At 46.8% G+C, this 18,674-nt stretch overlaps 1 long non-coding RNA gene across 1 annotated transcript; it reads right to left on the bottom strand.

The window, feature by feature from the left end:
• Positions 1-1,999: 1,999 nt before the first annotated feature.
• Positions 2,000-16,485, bottom strand: LOC122186138. The gene is made up of 3 exons (XR_006181068.1): positions 16,433-16,485; positions 5,707-5,890; positions 2,000-2,046 (listed from the first exon to the last, which is right to left on the bottom strand). It is a non-coding gene; the product is annotated as an uncharacterized LOC122186138 (long non-coding RNA).
• Positions 16,486-18,674: the final 2,189 nt, after the last annotated feature.

Here is an 18,674-nt window from a genome sequence, read left to right as displayed (position 1 = left end):
CCACATGCTCTACCCCATTCCTTGCACGCATCCCCAAGGCACAGCACCAAACCAACAAAGTTTTCCATCCAAGCCCTCCACAATTTCTATAGGGCGCTGTGTTTGCCCTATAGAAATCCAGGACTATTGATGAACTGCATGGGGCAGGGGAGAAAGACTTCAGCTACACAGTCAGGTCATGAGAGCAAAAACCACATATTTCAATAGAATAATGAAAGGGGCCAGGTGCTTAATCTCACTATTTGTGGAGAGTTTCAACTCGTGTGCTTACACATCACTTATTTTTCACTATAAAAACCTGAACAGGAACAACTAAGTGCAAAAAAAACAAATGAAAACAAAAATAAAGCAAAACAAAGAAGATCCATCACACCACTGCAGTCCAAAACAAGTTTCCACACACAGACAAAAAAGTTTTTGTCCTTTCATATTCCACATTACAGATTTATACGTTAAAGCAGCAGCACTCAGATCCGAAACGACTCAAGGCCATCAAGGTGAGACTTCTGATTCGGGCTCATACACGAGGATGTCATTGAAAAACGTTCAGCAGCCCAAGGAAATGGTGGTATATATGGCAGTCTGTGTGACCAAAGGGATTATCCCAGAATGGCTCACCTGATTAGTTATACAAATGCCTTTTATTTTTTTCCTTAATCCAAGACCGTGCAGAATGCCAAACGGGAGAATGGAGCGGGCTGCGTGCTGGAATGTCTGAAGGCTACAGACTTGGGATTTATATTCCATGTTGAATTCATTGTTCTCTCTCCTACCCCCGCTGCCCTCTAAAAAATGCTGCAGCCATGACAGAAATAAATTAGCCGGAGGTACAGGTCACACCTTCAAGGGCAGTAAGCATTCTGGGTAAAATCAATAGAGAAGATGGGAGTCTCTAGCAACCGAAGCAGAAAGAATGACGCATTGATAGCTTTACATATACTCAAACAAAGGCACTTTGGAGCAGCCCTCGTCCCTGCTGCCTTGTGAACACAAAGCTCGTTTTTCCGACCACCTGAACCCCAACAGCAACACAGAGGCGATTCAGAAATTGTTTCTTTGGGCAATTTGCATATCGATGCAGAAAATTCTGCTCGTTTGCAGCTCCACCCAGGGAGGAGCTCCAGGCGATGAATTCCAACCCGAGCTGCAGCTCCCACAAACTTCTACAGAGCTCCCAATGCACACGGAGCTTCGGCTGAAATGGTGCAGCTCTCTGCAGCCCCCCGAGTGGCAGAAGTTGAAGCAGCAGCCGAAAACTCCCACAGAATTCAGTGAACACAGAAACAAATCCAGAGGGCACCACCAGGCAGCGCCGCTCTGTCTTCTGTTCATTATTTCCCCCGCTGGTTTTAAAGCAGTGGAGAATTTAGTCAGAATCACCTACATTCATTCAGCACCTTAAAGGCAGGCTGTGGTATTTATGAGTCACAGATCCCCTGAAATAAGGCGATATCAGGCTCACAAGGATAAGGGCTATATGAAGATTCATGCAGAAGTGGTTTTTACTAACAGCTGAGTTAGGTAGGAGCTCTCAGTGAGACACACGACCTTGGCAGACACTTCATAGATCCCATGGGGTTCCTACCTGCATTTCCAGGCTCCTAAGAGCTTTAAACCTGATCTAAGCTTCCACAGTGCTGCTAAAAACAGGACTTAGACTCCGCAGTCCCTCGGGAGCTGGTGAAATTACTACCCAGGAGATCCATCCCTGGGCAGAGCCACAGCCTCTCCTCCTGTTCTACGCCTCCCAGACTTCCCCAGAGACAGCTCTGGCCCAAATACAGCAGAATCCAAACCCAAACGAGCACTGATTTTGTGCAGAGCCAGCAAGGGAATGCCAAACAGCACAACTTCTCCCTACCCTCCTCGTTTGTTTGTTCTTTTGAAAACCCACACAACGTTAGCACGTGCATTGCTCTTTGATCATTAAGACACCCATTTCTGCCTACGTTGAAACACAGTGCAATTTGGAACTATATTGGTACTTACATTTACAGAGCCTGAGAACAACATCGTAAATGGAACTCTTTTCATTTCCAGTGCTACCTGTAACAATAAATGAGGGGATTCATCATTAATGCCAGTGCTGCATTAAACGATTATCTTTTGCATGCAGTCACTGCCCCATCTTATGTCTCCAGCACGTAGCAATGATGTGGCAATACCTGCAGATATCTCTGAGTTCTGGGGAAATAAATAAAAACAAAATCAATGCCTGAGGAAAAGCATGCCTCAGAAATCAGCTGTGCTTTGCTGCTTTTGCTCTGAAGGCCTTTGCATCTTTGGATGGTTCCTCAAACCCACCAGTGCAGACAGCGAAGAGATTGCTTAGTTTTGGTCTACAGAGAGGAGAAGGCACAATTTCAGCTCTTAATTCAGGTGCTCTGGGAACACCCCCAGCACAGCCCTGCTGCTGAACCACAGGAAAGAGGTGACTGATGGGGCAGGGAGGAGCTGGGGAAACTCCACTGGTGAAAAGGCTAAAAGCCTTTGTAAAGAAGACCCAACAGCCCTCCTTGGGAAGTGTGACCTGTAGGTGGGCAGCCTCCACATGGAGTTACAGGTGAGGAAATCAGTGCTGTTATCAACTTGCCACGATGGCTCCAGCTGGAGTGCATGGCTCTCCCTGCAGCCACAGCTGTGGGCTGTTTTGGGGACAAAGAAAGCGGGGAAGGAAAGGCACATTCAGCATCTTCCCAGGAATGACCAAGATCAGCTCCTCCAAACAAACATCAGATACAATGGCCTACAATGACTTGCCCTGCTGTTCTGCTGTGGTTAAACTATTGCTGCGGTACCTGCTTTTATGTTAGACCTTAAAAAAAAAAAAAAAAAAAAAAAACAGCATTATTTGCACACACATTCTGAAATGCAGCACAAACTCTGTGCTTTGAATAAAGCAATGCAATGCATCTAATGCAGCTTGTGCCAAAACAAATCATTCCCCGTTTGTTTTACACTTCAGCGTGTTCAGCGATAAGTGAAGTCCTGCCCAGCTTTGGAGAACATTCCAATAATCCCACAAGCACATTATCTGAAGAGATCACATTTAACATCTGCAGGTCAAGAATGACCCAGCAGAGATACACCCATTGGCGCCTGCTTTCCTCCAGCAGAGCTGGACACCAGCTGACTTGCTTCGCTGATTGCCTTATCCAGGGTGTTTCAGATGGATCATGACATCCTGATACTCACAATGCTCCAAGCAACCCCCCGTCTTCAAAGAAGGGCATCTCTGTGTCAGCACTGAAACAAGGAAGCTGCCACAAATAACTGCTCCCAAAACCTAAGGCTGCTGCTCTGCACATCCCAGGGCTGACGCAGACTCCCAGCAGAGGTAACTGCTGTGACCCACTGCTCAGAGCTGCAGGGCACATCCCATGCCCACACCTCCTCTTTCTCTTGTCAGATTTCACCTCTGCCTATCGACTGTGCCTGGTTTCAGAGGACATGCCTTCATGGCAAAGAAATGCTTACTCTGGACGCAATGAAACCTTGGGAACACCTGGGCCTTTCCAAGAAGTACACAGACCCCTTCTCTTTGTTTAAAATACACGGGGATTTAAATTCAATCAGTGAGCAGGTGTGGATTTGCTTTGGGAATACCTGGAAAGATGATGGATGAAAACAGAGATGGGGGTGGATCTGGCTGGTACCCATTCAGCAGATGTTACAGTAATGGATCACAGATAGGGGTGTTAAGATATGGGCTCCGTGTCCAAAGAGCTGCTTTCCACTTGGAACATCCGCACGCCAATGAATTGCAAAATCTTAACCTTGGGAGGGGAAACGAAATAATTTAAAAACATTTCCTGTCCCTAATTATGTTTTGCATGTGAAGTGGATCCATACAGAACTGCTGGATTTGGACACCTGAAAGCAAACAATAGTGTGGGGCAGGCCGTGCAGCTTGCATCTGGATAACGGTGCTATTTTGCCTTCCTGCAGTGACTAAAAGGATTTAAGCTGAAATCTGTGGACTTGAGAGGTCCCAAAGTTCATTTCTGAACCCAAATCTGGATGTGCATTTTTGAAGCTTGGCCTTATCACTTCCCTGCAACGCAAGGTATTTTTTCTGCCAGAAAATACTCAAAGAGCCTCACAGGAATCCCTCGTGGTCACCCGCCCCAGTGCACAGCTAAGCAAATGGAGGGACTGCATGCAAAGAAGGCAGAGAGCGTGCTGTGGTCACACAGGGCCCGTGTCCATCTGCAGCACAACCCTTGCTGCCTCCATAATCCCCTGCAGGTTGCTAAATCAAAGAAGTGAAATAAGGCAAAGCAATTTTCCCAGCCTCCTCTCATCAAAAAAACTTCCTAGGATCTCAAGGGGATAAGAGTAAGGCAAGATCAGAGAGCTTCAGCTTTGGTCATTTGCAGATTCCTTCTGCTTGGCCTAGCTGCTCCCCGTCCCTCCGTGTGCACGCAGCAGGTAATCCTGGTGGGAACCAACCCGAAGCACAGAGAACCCAGCACTCCTCCTTGTTCTCTACCCTCACCCTCTGCAAAGAAGAGATGCTGAGGGGTTTTTTCCCATGCTGCGAGTGGCGAGCAGCAGCACAGCCCATTATTGCACTCTGCTCATGGATTGTGCACTTCCCGCCCCATAACCAGGACTGGACCATCGTGACTGACCTGTTACCCTTTCTCCTCCTGAGATCCTTTGCAAAGACAATCGATTCCCACCTTAAAATAACCAAACGGTAAGCACAAGGATTTTGCATTTGCATATCTAGTTATTTAATTATCTCGAGTCTCTAAAATCCATGTGATTTGAATGTTGAAGGCTGCATACACTTTTCACACTTAGAAAACAAAATGCTCACTTTTAATAAGCAATACGACCGTTCTAAAGAACACTGGAGGACAAAATCTAACCAAATGTTTCTGACCTATTGCAAGCAATCATTAACTACAGACAGTTTCTAATTATTTGAGTCCATTTCACTTCTTACTCTGTGGTCATTTTGTTCCTTGGCCGTGTGGCCTATGCTCAGAAAAATCTCCATTAGGCAGCACAGAGTTGCAGAAGAAAAATGACCCTTTTTCCACTTTCTAAGGTTGTTTCAAGACCTCTAAGCACATCTCCAAAACAAAACAAAAAACAAATAGAAAGCACTTAAAAATGTAAAAGCACAACAGTCTGCTACATTGAAACATGTTGTTATCAAATCAAATTGCTTTCTCTCACCCCTCTGCTAGCAGTTTTGCAATTCGTTTTCCATAAAAAGCTGTGAACGTATTAAAAGGCATAACATCTCTGCTGAGACTGGGAGCGATCACATGAAGCAGCCACAAGATTTGCTTGATGACATACAGAGTTCATTATTCACGAACGAGTCTCATTTTCAGCCTTAAAGGAGAGGGTGGGGAGAGCAGGGGGAGCAGCCTTTTACAGCACACACACTTGAAGGAAAGGATTGCATTTATAGGAACCACTGAAAAGAATTAAGAGCAGGGAAAGTAAAAGAAAACACACCCCTGTGCTACCAGTTTGCAAGAGCCAAGCTTGGGTCCCCAAAACACGCTCACACATTTTTCACTTCAAACAAATTTACCTTCTCAGAGCGGCTGAGCAATCAGAAAGCTGCTCAACTTTCAGAAAGTTCAGCTCTGCTGCAGATGGGAAGGGACAGAGAGCAGAAAGCACAGCGTCAGCCAAAGCCACGAGCTGCAAAAGTTCCTCTGCACCCCCCCACCGACCTACCAGCCTTCGTCTCACAGGTAGCAAAGTTTGTCCTCCTCCTCCACTGCCACAGCCGCACACGCACGCAGGCTGAGTGCACTGAGCATCAAAAGAATATTGTTTCCAATCTTCCCATGACCAAGGAGAGCGAGAAAAATGCGGTCTGGCCAGGTACTGCTTCTTCGTGAAAAGTAAATCCGGCATTCTGGAATGAGTTCAAACACAGGGCTTGACAGGCAAGGGAGAAAAGCTTTTTCACTGAGCATGCTTAGTCCTGCACTGCCTGCACACTTAATGAACATTACTTCCTTCCCAGTGGTTACTCCTAGTAGAAATCCACACCCCCTACTCTTTCAGAAGTCAGGAATGCAGCTGAAACCAAAGTCCAGAAAACAAGCCCGACACCCAGACATGGCCCCACAGATCAATAAACCCAGGTTGTGACCCGCAGGTCAGTTTGTCAAACAGGACATCGGGCTGAGTTTTTTCTACACTTGGTATAGTTTGCTTTATGCTTCAGCTAATGCTGCTCGCTCCCCAGAGAAAATAAAACTGCACCGGCTTTTAAAGGATGATTAAATGCTTCAATAACAGCTGGGAATTCTCTTTAAATCTCGTCTTCCCAAACCTGCTTTAAAATGAGGAATGAGCACTGCGTAAAAAAGTTCTTCCGATTCTGAGATTGCTGAACAAAAGTTGTTGGGATTTGTCCTAGGTGAGGAGCATCTGCTGAGCAAAAATACAGACCCTTCCCTTTAGTGAGAGCCCCATCCCGTTCCCTTTGCAATCACTCGCAGTTTTGTCATTACCTTCAGTGGGAATCACACCACGGTTTTAGATTTCAAATGCTTTCAGGCAAGAGCTGTGTCTACTTCAGTGACCTGTACAGGACAGACTGGTTCTGGCACTTCAATTTGCAATTTACAATATTGCTGTGCCTGAGTGTTTGAACACCGTGCAGCAGAAGTCTCCCTCCTTCCAAAGCCCGCAAGAGTGGCTGAAGAAAAGCAATTCTACAAAATCGCATGTGTTATTTTTAAAGCTTTTCATTATATTTCAAGCTTTTCAGCTGCTTGCCAATTCTTTTTCCGTCAGGTTACACTTAGCTCTCACATCTCAATTCTCACCCACAATAGGACCAGGGGATTTTTTGTAATGAAGGCTATGCTGGCCCAGAGTGCCGTGTCATAAAAACACCAGGCGGCAAACGATGAGTTACAATGGAATAACAAGGGCTGTGGTATTGTGAGGTAAGGAGCACTAATCAAAATCTAAGCTGTCATCATTTCCAAGGCCTCTTAGATAACGACTATCACACCACACTTTAAAATAGGTTACAATTTGATTGTGACCTCTGCATCTGAGCAGCTGCAGACCTCACGTGGCTCCGGGGCTGGGTTTGAAGGGGGACAGACCACGGCAAAAATCAAGTCCCTGGATTCCAAACATCCCATTTAGACCCCATTTAGATTGCAAATGGTAGTAGTGCACATTGGGACTGAACTCACATGGGTACGTTCAGAACCACTCTGTCTGTTGGGCAACCAAGTTTGAAGAAAGTAACAATAAAAAGAAGTGCCCACACAGATCTGCTCTTCCTCATTTCCTTCAGGATCACACAAGGAAAAGTCCCCAAACTGCACAACAAAAACAACCATGCTGTATTTCTAATGTGCTTAACTTGAGGTTTGGGAAATCCCCAGAGAAAGAAAGTTTCCTGTCGATGTGCAGAAGCAGCTGCATAAGGCTGATCAACTCCCAGCACAACAAGCAAAAGGCTTTTCCCTTTGGTACACCTCCATCTTGCCTCCCGAAGCTTTCCTTTGGTCAGGGAAGTCCCTAACAGCACAAAACAAGCTGTCAGCCCAACTGGATTTTTCCCCCTGGACCATCTCTCGGCCACTTTTCATGGCCTTGTCATTCAGCTGCACAAGAGAATGAAATCTGTTGGATTCATAAAGCCTGAGGCATCAAAAGCAGGCAGGCAGTGCACCTTACTCACGTCCAAAATGATCCTAAAGCTCAGAGGTGATGAACCCAGGGCTTAAAAACAGGCTCACTCAGCAAACAGTTGTAGTGCTCTGAGCCATCCTTGTCTTCACCCGTTGCTCACAGCCTCACTCCTGGGTGAACGGAGTGCCTGTATGCTCCAGCCTGGAGCCCAAGAGCTTACACTGAGCTCCAGCTGGGAGCAGGAGCCAAACCAAAGCACAGAGCACTAATGCACCTTAGGAGCACACCATCATGGCACGACCTTATGATGGCAACTTTGTCAGAGCGCTGGTAACCTGCTAGAGAGACACGGTGACACAAATCCCACAGCTGCCCACAACCAGACCCTCCCTGCTGTGCTCCTGATAGAACAGCAGCATGAAATGCTCCAAGCTGCAACCACGCACTGCCACTGAAGAGCTCTGCCATTCCCACCGAGCTCCTCGAGGCTGCTGTATGCTCAGGATCCACCTTCCTGTGCCACAGCACTGCAGGCCTGCAAGCTGAAGGCACGCTGCAAATCTGCCGTCTGTGAGTCACAGCACAGGGAGCAGACTGCTGATTCCCTTCATGCCTAATTAGCCATAAGAGGTTGGCACGACCATTTCTTTAGCACAGCGTTGGCCCAGCGCTCAGACGAATCCCGTGTCCAAAAGGAAAGTGCTCTACCTCCAGTTTTCTTCTGGAAAGAAAAATCATGTAGGGGCATTCGAGTCCACAGAGCTCTCCTGTTAATCATTTGAAGACTGTTGGAGCACTGTATGCCAGTGGTACAATGTCTGTCAGTGAAGACAAGCCTAGCTATGCACATTCTGTCCTGCCACAGGACTGAGTCTGGTTTCTCTGAGGGAAACTGGGGCCAGCTCTACCTGCCTTTGAGCTGGGACTGCAGGATGACAGACCAAAGTGAATTTCAGCAGGAATGAGGCATTTAAACTCCTTCTAGACTCTGCAATTAGGGCTGCTGAATAGCAAAGATTTGGGCAGGGTTGAAAAGGAGCAGAGAAAGAAGACTTGTGCTGTGCCTAGAAGCCAACAAGTGACCCCAAGATGGATCATCAGCAACGGGAGAACTGCATCCTTCAGGCATCTGTGAGTCAGGACAAGGACTGGGAAAAGCCTAGATAAGTGAAAAGCCTACAGGGAGCTGCACAAGCTTTGGACTGCTTGATTTCTGGGATGACGCCTACATATCCTAACCAGAAAGCTGTGCCCTAAGGCGCAGACCTGAAACAGACTTTGGCATGGCATCAGTCCTTTCCAGGATGAACGACAGAGCCCACCAACACACATTCACCAAGATGGGGAGCTATTGTTGCCACTCTTAATGAGAGCCAAATGGCTGCCCCTCCCAGAGCTCACAACTCCAGCTGGGGCAGCTTTGCTTCCCTTTTCCCCCTAGGATGCATAAAATACATTTTTGCTCTCCTTCCTGACACCAGAAAAGCCTGGATCGCTTCCCACTGTACTGTGAGAGCTTGAAACTTGGCCATGCTATTTACAGCATCGTCTTTGCCCGGAGGAATTGGAGCAGCATCATGCTTTTTCCACCATATGCAAGCAGCAGGCATGGCTGCATGTGCCAGCACCACAACATGGCGAGCTCAGCACTACCTGTCGGTGCTTCCCCATGGCCACTCCAAGCACTACCAAGAGAGAAGAACAGGACTTCCCAAGGGACACTGCTGGCTCTCATCTTCCTTGCTCCTGGTGCTCAGATGCATCCATCCTTCAGTTGTCGGTGGGAAAGGATAAACTAAAGAAAGACTGTAAAGGGTGGGGCTCTATTTCTGGTCCTCTCAACAGTCAAGTTGGCTTTTGGCCATAGAGAAGCTTTTCAGAAGGAGTTACGTGACTCCGAAGCCTCTGTTCCATTGATTTTCAGCAGGAATCGGGCTGGAACTGCAGCAGCCCTGGGTCTGAGCCCTACGTGGGCTGTGCATGCAGTGACCCACAGTCAGAGCATTTCCACCAAAGGAACGTGGCACCTCAGCTCCGCCAGCAGCAGTTCCCCACCACCATGGGGACACCAATGGCCCCAGGAGAGCTGCTTCTAGGACAGCCTGCCCCTGGACAGCAGAGCAAAGGGTGCTGCAGGAGGAGCCTCAGGGCTGCTGCCAGCAGGGAGTACACAGCCTCAAAGGGATGGAGCTGCAACACTGTAGGTTTGCCCCTCTCTCCTCTTTCATCAAACCCAAGAAGCTGAGCTCAGAGGCAAGAAACTGAGTGAAACTCTATGATCACGGACAAAAATTTGACCAAACTGTCTATCTTTCAACCTTAGGATCTGTTTTAGAGGCATTAATTTATTCATTTATTGATAAAATATTAAATATGAGTAGCTGGCAGGTTCCCCAGAATGCAGCAGGTAATCTAAATGTACTAGAAATAAAAGCACGAGAAGCTTTAACTTTAAAGGCCTTGCTTTGCTAGGACAGAATGACAGAGCAGATATTGAAAGTACAGCAGTTCCCAGATCTGCTCTGGTCTTCCACGTAACTTTGGGCAAATCATGTCTCTGATTTATAGTACCCAAAAGGAACTGGATGTAATTATTACAAAGATCACCACGATCAATCTGAGACAGCACTGGCAAAAGGCTACAAATAATGCAGGAAAGATCAAGCCACAGCCACAATCTTAGCAGAGATTCAAACTCCACTTTAAACAAGGCAAGCCTCACACCGCTCCCCTGTTGCACTCTGAAATGAGCTGACTGCAGGACATTGTGCAGCAAAACCACTTTCCACCCAATGTTGCAGAGCGTGGGGAGGGCAGTGGTACCTTCAGCAGAGCAGAGCACTGCCTGCACCATGGAGCTCAGCAGTGCAATGCTGTGAGGTCAAAGTGACCAGTGCTGATCCGCTCATATCTCACGGCAATTCAGAGCTGTTGTTCATGTATTTTTTAGATTTCTCACCAAAAATGTGGGCTGTTTGTTTCCTCCTGACCTTTTTTTTTTTTTTTTTTTAAGTCTATTGCATGAATTAGCTTAGCAGAGTCTTCTTGCAGGATAATAAATAACAGCAAGTATTTCCTATGACAACCTAAGGTTTCTATTCCAGGCACAATAAATTTCATTGAGGGAGGAGGAAAGACAAACTGCATGAGCAACAGCATTGAGCTCAGGGAACTTCATTTTTCCCCTCTCACAGGAGAGTTGTTTCAAGGCTAAATGTTTTCTGTGCGAGGTATATATGATAAATATTTGCAGAAGGATGTTGGTGCAGTGCAGTTCTCCTGAAAGGATTGTGCTACATCATCTGTGCTGTCTCTAAGCTGCAATGAGACATGATACTTTAAAGGACAAAAAATGAAAAAAAGGAAAAAAGCTTGTCTACCTTAATCAAGATTTGTTAGTAATTTCTGATAGAAGGTAAAACATTCAGAGTTTTGTTTCTGATTAAGTGTAACTAAAAGCCATTATCTCATCCTGAAGGAGTTTTTGCCGGCACAGGAAGACTCACCATCTATCAGCCTCTGTAGGATTAATGAGTTGGCTGGTACCTAATCCCAACAAAGCCAGCAGTCTGATAAAGACTTCAGCTGAGCAGTGCACAGTGCAGTGAATACCAGCATCCAGCCATAAGAAAATGAAGAGCAGATAATATACATCCATGCATTGCAAGGCACAGGCCAAAAGGCAGGACTTCCTCAGACATCACAGTGCCTTAGGAATTGAACTGGACCCTAAAATCTGACTGAAGGTAATACAAATTCCAAACGTGCTCGAGGGTTTGCTTTTCTGCTCTCTGTGAGCTTAGAACCTTAGCAAAGATGGAAGATTCCTTTGAATGGTGACTGCTATGTTCCTGTATGGACCATTCCAACCAAAGTCAAACACCCTACTATGTGGCTAGCCAGCAGCTAGCCAGAGCTCAGCCTATGAGTTCCCGCTTGCCAATCTCCAGATGTAGCATCTCCAGGAACCAGCTGCAATGCAAGCTCCATATTTTGCCCATAAACATTTCAGAGGAGGATGACAACTGTCAATATGCACAACAACAGGGTCAAGCCATAACAAAACCAAATACCCGTGTCCCCAGTCATCTCCCTCAGCTACAGGCCAGTACAGTCTGCCTTAAATTCCTGCTCCGGTGCTTTGCACAGGATACACATCATCCCCATGCAACAAACGGATCCATTTCATTTTTTCCACTTAAAGTCGCTGGTGAGTTCAACTTTGGCACTCCAACAAAAAAGGTCTTCATTGCCAGCGTGCGCAATGCTCCGGAATCAGAGTGGGGTGAGAGGAGTGGAAAGTCATTTATAAAGCAAATTTTGCAGCAGAGAGAATTATTAAGCTTTACCTGGGGATTATATGTTACATTTCTTTCTAAAACACTGCGTTTAGCTCATGACAGTCTGCGGGGGAGAGGGGAAGAAAGGTGAAAGTTTACTTTTCTTCCTTTGTTTTTGTTCCTTATCAATGTTTGATTTTGTCAGTACTGAATTTTGCAGCCTGTAAGGATTCTAACAGCTCCCTTCTGGGGATTCCATCGCTTTGTTAAGGCTTTCCCACATGCTTTGCAAAGACGTGGGGCAAGGTGAAGGGCAGCAGGCCACCCCAAGGAGCATCAATGTTTTAGGAGGATCCCAAAGAGCAGCAGTTCTGCAGTGGCCACAAATCATCCCCAGCAGCAAGATGGACAACCTCAAATGTGACCACCGTGATTTGGGGACCTCGGTAGTTAATTTCCCAAGATTGAAGAAGAGAAGGCGAGATTCTTTATCAAGCCATCTGAAAAGGCTCATGGAAAGCATCATTAGAACTGACACCATGAAAAGGTTGGTTTGGGATATACTGATGCCGATTCTCCATTCAGAAAGTCCCAAGCAGCCTTTGTCAGCTTGCACCAATCCACCTCTAACTTTCACCTGAACACATCTGTTGTGCTGGTTGTTCCTCCTCTCTTTCAGACCACTGATTGCTGATTCATTCGAAGCACTCTCCTTTCTTCTTAAGACTTCCCTCATCCTTTCTTGGGCTGATGGTGACTTGTCTTAGCTGATCCCATTTAAGTGGTTTGCAGGGTCAAAGTGAGTGCCACGGTGTGTTTGTCTTACATCCCATGAATTTAATAGCACCCTGTCCTGCAAGTACTGCTGTCTATTTATGCGACTACCACCACTGTTTTACCTCTGCACCTCACCACTGCACGTTACACGTTTCCTTTTGATCAGATCCTGTATGGATTTAGTAGTTTTTAAAGTGTCTGGGTGCATTCACGTATCTCTGTATCACTGCAGACCTTGAAGTAACTACTTCAGTAACTGCTAGGGGACTGAAAGCCTCTCATTTGTTACTTATTATTTGTAAGTGCAATCAATACATGCATGTCTCAGTAAAGCTTTCCATGCAAACAGTTTTGTCTTGTGTTTACTTGGAAACCACTTTAAAATGTACTTCTGCCATAAACACATAATTGTAAAAAAAAGTCAGCAGGACTAAAACTGCTGGTATTGAGTGCTACACCTAGTGGTGTTTGCAGGATTTGTAGCATTTCTGACATTTAAACAAATAATTATGCAAAAACAACATTTAGAGAAACAAGTCATAACACAAGGAGAAGGAGAGGAAAAAGCACTCCAGAGCACTTTGCACACTTAAGCAGGGGGCCTATTCTTCTATCAGCATGCAAGAAATTTATGCAATTAAATTATAATCATTAATGAAACTTGCCTATGAACTCAGCTGGTACGTAAGGGAGAAAAGCACAGCCACTTAAGCTGCAATGTTACTGTAACAAAGCAAGGGCAACGGGAGGTGCTGGGCTACCCTGCTCCATGGGATGAGAAGATGCTGCACTCTGTTTTTTTGTTTATCAGCCCACTGACCCCTCAAAACACTTCAGGCTGTTTACTTCCTTTCTATTTGAAACTTCTAAGGGAAACAATTTCCTCCTCTAGGAGCCTTCTTCAACCCGAGTGCCTCTGTCCTGTGCCCACACGCCCAACACAGCACTGAGGGATGTAGGCCCATTGGGTACAGTGCAAGTTGTGTCTGAAATTTGCAGATGTCAGCCTGTCCAGTGAGCATCAGTTAAGAAAGCCTCTCCTGAGCGCCTGCCATCTCCTGCTGGTTAATTACAGCACATGCAGATGCAACGCCCCGATGCCTGGCAGTGCTCAGCCTGGCTGCCTGCCCTCACCTGAGCTGGTGGAGCATCAGCTGCCGAAATGTCACCGCCTGCAGCACGGCAGTCCCAAGTCACCCAGCAGTGCCTCCAGCACTTTGCTGCTCCCTGCAGCGGTTCAGCAGAGCTCAGGTGCTGGGGGCTGGGGCAGAGCGATGCGCGGGCAGCGGGGAGCCTTCACTTCAAGGCATACCGAGCGATTCCACTCCCACTCACAGATGAGAGATTGTGGTTACATGCCCAAGGTTATGCGGTGAAATTAATGGAAGAGGTGAGACCGTGGAACATTGCCCAGTTTCCATCACCAGTCATCACAGACCCCTCGGAGCAGCAGCACACATGGGCACAACGGGACACGTGGGGCAGAAAGAGGCAGAGGTCTGCAGCTTCCTCTCCCCTTTCCCTCCCAAAAGCAGAGCTCTGCTGGAGGACTCGCTGAGCCATTCCCTGCACCACTACATGCTTAGCACTGTTCACTTGCCAGCTGGAAGGAGACACAAGTTTCAGGGGTCAAAACTCTTAAGTAACACTCCAGTTTCCAGCTCTTGTCTCCCCAGATGCAGGAACACCATCCAACTCACTGTGGACATCATTTCCTTTTTATGTTTCTCTACTTTCAAATTACTAAGCAATACAAATGCTTTTAGCAGCCATTCCCACATGCTCAATGTACTCAACAGTTTCGAATAAGCTCAGCTTATCTCAATCACTTTTTGTTGGTGTTGTTAGCACACAGGAGTTAAGCCACTGATTGCAGAGGAAACAGTTGCCTGCTGAGTGCCTGATACACCATGAGCTTGGGACTGCCAGGAGAGGTCCTATCCATACCAGCAAGTGGGGAGCAGTGGGTTTTTTGTGGGCACAGAGGCCATGGATGGGCAGAGGAGCATCACCAGGCACAGCAAATTGGACTCCTCCCACCTCACCAGGACGCTGTGCTCCTTCACAGTGCTCTGTCCCATCGCTAAGGAACAGCTACATCTGTAATGTTCCCACTGTGAGAGATACTCTCCAAATACAGGATTATAAGCAGATTGGAAGGTGTTGGAGCAGAGCAATATTCACATGGCCTCAGATCCACCTCCTGTTTCATCTTACCTCTCAGCTGGCCTCAGGTGTTCTGAGGAACCTGTGCCAACAGAAGGCACTCTGGTGACTGGAGGTGGGCTTTAGTAGAGCCACAAGGACACAAGCAGGAAGACAGAGGTGATGGCAGTGTATGGAACAACGTGTAGAGTCAAACACTGGTCCTGAGCCTGGAGTGTGCCTTTGCAATGGGCAGCCCCACACTGCACACACAGCTGCTCCTGGGTGCAGTTCTCAGGCTGTGGCTGCTCCGTGCCCCATTAGGAGCCTTTGAACCTGAAACACTCAGCAGAGGCCACTGCGACTTGAGTTACAAGCATAACTCCATTGGCTGCTAACCCATAATATGCCATTATTCCTTAACCTGAGCAGCCATCAAAGGCAAATACACTTCACTTCTTCCACTGCATCATTTTTTTTTCTTCTTGATAAAGAGATCAGCGATTTAACACCGCTCCTTTTCTTACTCTCCCATTCACATATATTTTGAAAATTAGAGGCAGGTTTAATGCCAATATTACCTTGACAGACCTCAGCCCACTACGTATGAAAGAAACCAGAAATCTTTTATGATGCCACCACCGCAGACATTCAGACAGCTGACACTTTAACGCGCTCAGGAAAATACAATCATCACGTCACATAGCCACGCTTTTCAGGCAGTAAACCATGATTTGCCTTGTCCTTCACCTGCAACAGTCATTTAACCCACTCAACTGAGAGTCTGTTCTCTAAAAAGAAGAGCTGGAAAGCCAGGTAATTAAGAACAGAGCTCGAACCTGCATTGGAGAGTGAAAGTAATCCTAAGTAGTTATGCAATACTATTCAAAATGTAAGGTCTCTAAACATGATGCTCTCAAGGCTGGGAAGAAACAATCTTGTTATAAAAGCGTGCCGACAGCAAACTCTGGGCATGCACAGCACAAGTGTGTAAGCAGATGATGAGGCTGAACACCCCAAAGACTCCACAAAGAGGTTGTGGCTCCCACTGCCGTATCTTTATACCTTTCTGCCTTCAGTAAGCATTACTAATTCATACACTAAGATTTGCATATCCCAAAGCAAAGGGGAATGGGAAGTATTGAACGTATGATACATGGTGGATTTTAAATTGCTAATGTTAACTTTCAGTGAAGCCCAGGACTCCTTTTTATTTTCCATTGTCAAAAGGTGGTACTTCTAGGAAATTTCAGGGGAACTCCAAGAACTCTGTCTGACCAAAGCCTAGAAACCATACAAGTTCCCCACCTGGCTGCACGATCCCCCACATAAATTGTATCAAGGCATAGGAGACAAGGCCAGGTTTCACAGGGTGCTTTGAGGCTTGTCCCAATGGTTAGCACCTCGCTACCAACCACATGAAGCAAAACAAGCTGAAACTGCAGAGAAGGCTGCTGAGATGTCCTCCTGAGCTGGCCCATCCCTCCCTCCACCCTCACCCACATGCTGACAAGGCATAGAGCTAAGGTAACTACTTGGAAGAACAACCTGAACTGGTTTACAAATGGATCTTAGTAAAGGAAATGCATTACCTGCGAGGTACAGCAGGCAACAAAGCGCTGGTGAGTTCTGCAACGCATTCTCAAAGATGCAGAAGAGAAAACAGAGCACAGTAACCCAAGCAAAGGGCTGCTTCCTGGGCCAAAGACCCTCCCAGGGAAGGCCTGCAGGGCATTGAAGGGCTCCATTTCCTCCATGCAGCACACCTGGGCAGGGTGCCTTTATCCTAACAACAGAAGGTGTGGTCACTGCAAGCAGCAGCCATTTCTGCATACAGCTGCACTGAGCCCAACAGGCTCCTTGGTCTGAGAACTTCAATCCATCCCCAGATATCAGTGGTAAGTCTGCACACGTGCACTCCTCCGAGTGTGGGGCAGAGCAGGGAACCTCCAGCTGGCCCCATGCAGAGCACAGCAGGTCTGTGGGGCTCAACCTGAGCGCAGGGATGTGCTCTGCAGCACGCAGACCCCCCTGGGTGCCAGCACAGGGATGTGCAGGTGGCACAATGTGCATCGCAGCCTGGGTCCAAGCAGGACAGTGAAAATCTGAGCTAACAAGCTCCCCTGGATCTCGCTCAGCTCTGCGTGCAGCCATTCATGTACTTCTGCTCCGCATCCTTTAGTAACCCTATTATCCAGGTTTCCTCATTGTCTGGGGATTCAGTCACCCCATTATTTTGGACAATGGGGAACAGACCGTGCTGCGGTTCCTTTCTGGACACTTTAACACCCACCCCTTTTCCTTTCTCTCCAAAGAAAGAGCAGAACAAAGTTCATAAAATAAAATTAAATAAAAACCATATCTTGGGCTCTGACCCTCAGCTCTGATCTGCCTGGGCAGTCTGACAGCCCGACCAGCAAACGATCTGCTGAGAGAATGAAATACGTGTATATATATTCAGCTTTTATTTAACAGCTAATTCATTAATATTTCTATAAACACGCACACCTCTTTATCCAAAGTTCTGTAAGTCAGCACATTTTTTCACCGCAGACCGCTGCAGCCCCTTCTCTTTTCTTTTTTCTTTTTTTTTTTTTTTTGCCTCCCAACTTTATTATAAAGCCCCCGAGTTCACATAATGTTTGGCTATTGTTTCTTTAAAGAGGAATTCTCCTCCCCGCCTCCTCCTTTCTCTGTATCTCTGAGGCACCACATGGCACAATAAGAGCCCTTTCATGTTCAAGATGCAGAGTCGTTGCTGTGGTAACTCACCCAACCTCGCCGAGTATCCAAATAAATAGTTAACATTATAAAAAAAAATCAAATCAAATAATAAAATAAAAACCCAGCGGGTCCGCCTGCAATCTTATCTTTACCGCGATGGCTTCGAGGGACATTAAGGAGCAAAATAATAACCTTGTGGCCGGATGGGCCGCCTAGAAGTGTTGATTATTTAAGACAGAAGGACGTTTGTGCTGCTCCGACGTGGGTTTGGCTGAAGCCGGAGCACAAAGGCAGCAGACGCAATGCGGAGCCGGTGGCGGCCGAGCGATGGTGCGGGGCTGCCGGCCGCTTGCAGACAGACTTCCCCTCCCTGCCCCTCCCTCGTGTGCTGGGACAGACACCGCAGGGAAAGCTTTGGAAGGATTTGATCTAACGGGCAACGAGCGGCACAAAGCGTCATTAATTGCTACCTTGCAGGAAACGCTGCTACAAAGAGAAATCCATGTTTTGCCTATGAGGAAAGGAGGGGGGGGGGGGGGAAGAAAAGGGGAAAAAAAAAAAAGGATCTTTCTTTCTGCCCTCCCTCTACGTGCTCAGACAAGCCACCGCTTGAGGCCCCCGAGTATCTGCTATTATCAGTTAAGTCACGTCTAGTGCCAGGCAAAAGGTCATTTCAGGTCAGCCCCGAGATGAAAGGAAGGGGTAATGTATGTGAGAATGCGAGGGAGAAAGGGGCGAGGGAGAAAGGGGAGGAAGGAAAAAGGATGCGAGAAGAGGAAGAGAGGGGAAGGCAGAGGGAGGGAGAAGATGAGAGGATGATATCAGCTTAAAAAGGAATGTTCTTATTGCCAGGAAACAAATAAAAGACCAAAGCGCAGCACCTCTGCTGACACGCTGTATGAACTTGATTCCTCATCAAATAAAAAGGCTGCCACATTTTCCGGGGTCATCTTTTTAATTCATTCCTTCAATGAGGAGGGTTTTGGGGTTTTTTTTGGTTCTTGGGTGGTGGATTTTTCTTTCTTTCTTTCTTTCTTTCTTTCTTTCTTTCTTTCTTTCTTTCTTTCTTTCTTTCTTTCTTTCTTTCTTTCTTTCTTTCTTTCTTTCTTT

Source organism: Lagopus leucura, unplaced genomic scaffold (assembly GCF_019238085.1).
Source record: "Lagopus leucura isolate 7727_CA_CO unplaced genomic scaffold, USGS_WTPT01 Super-Scaffold_100034, whole genome shotgun sequence".
NCBI lineage: Eukaryota > Metazoa > Chordata > Aves > Galliformes > Phasianidae > Lagopus > Lagopus leucura.
Note: the sequence above shows the minus strand (reverse complement) of the source record. Positions and strands in the feature narration are given on the sequence as shown.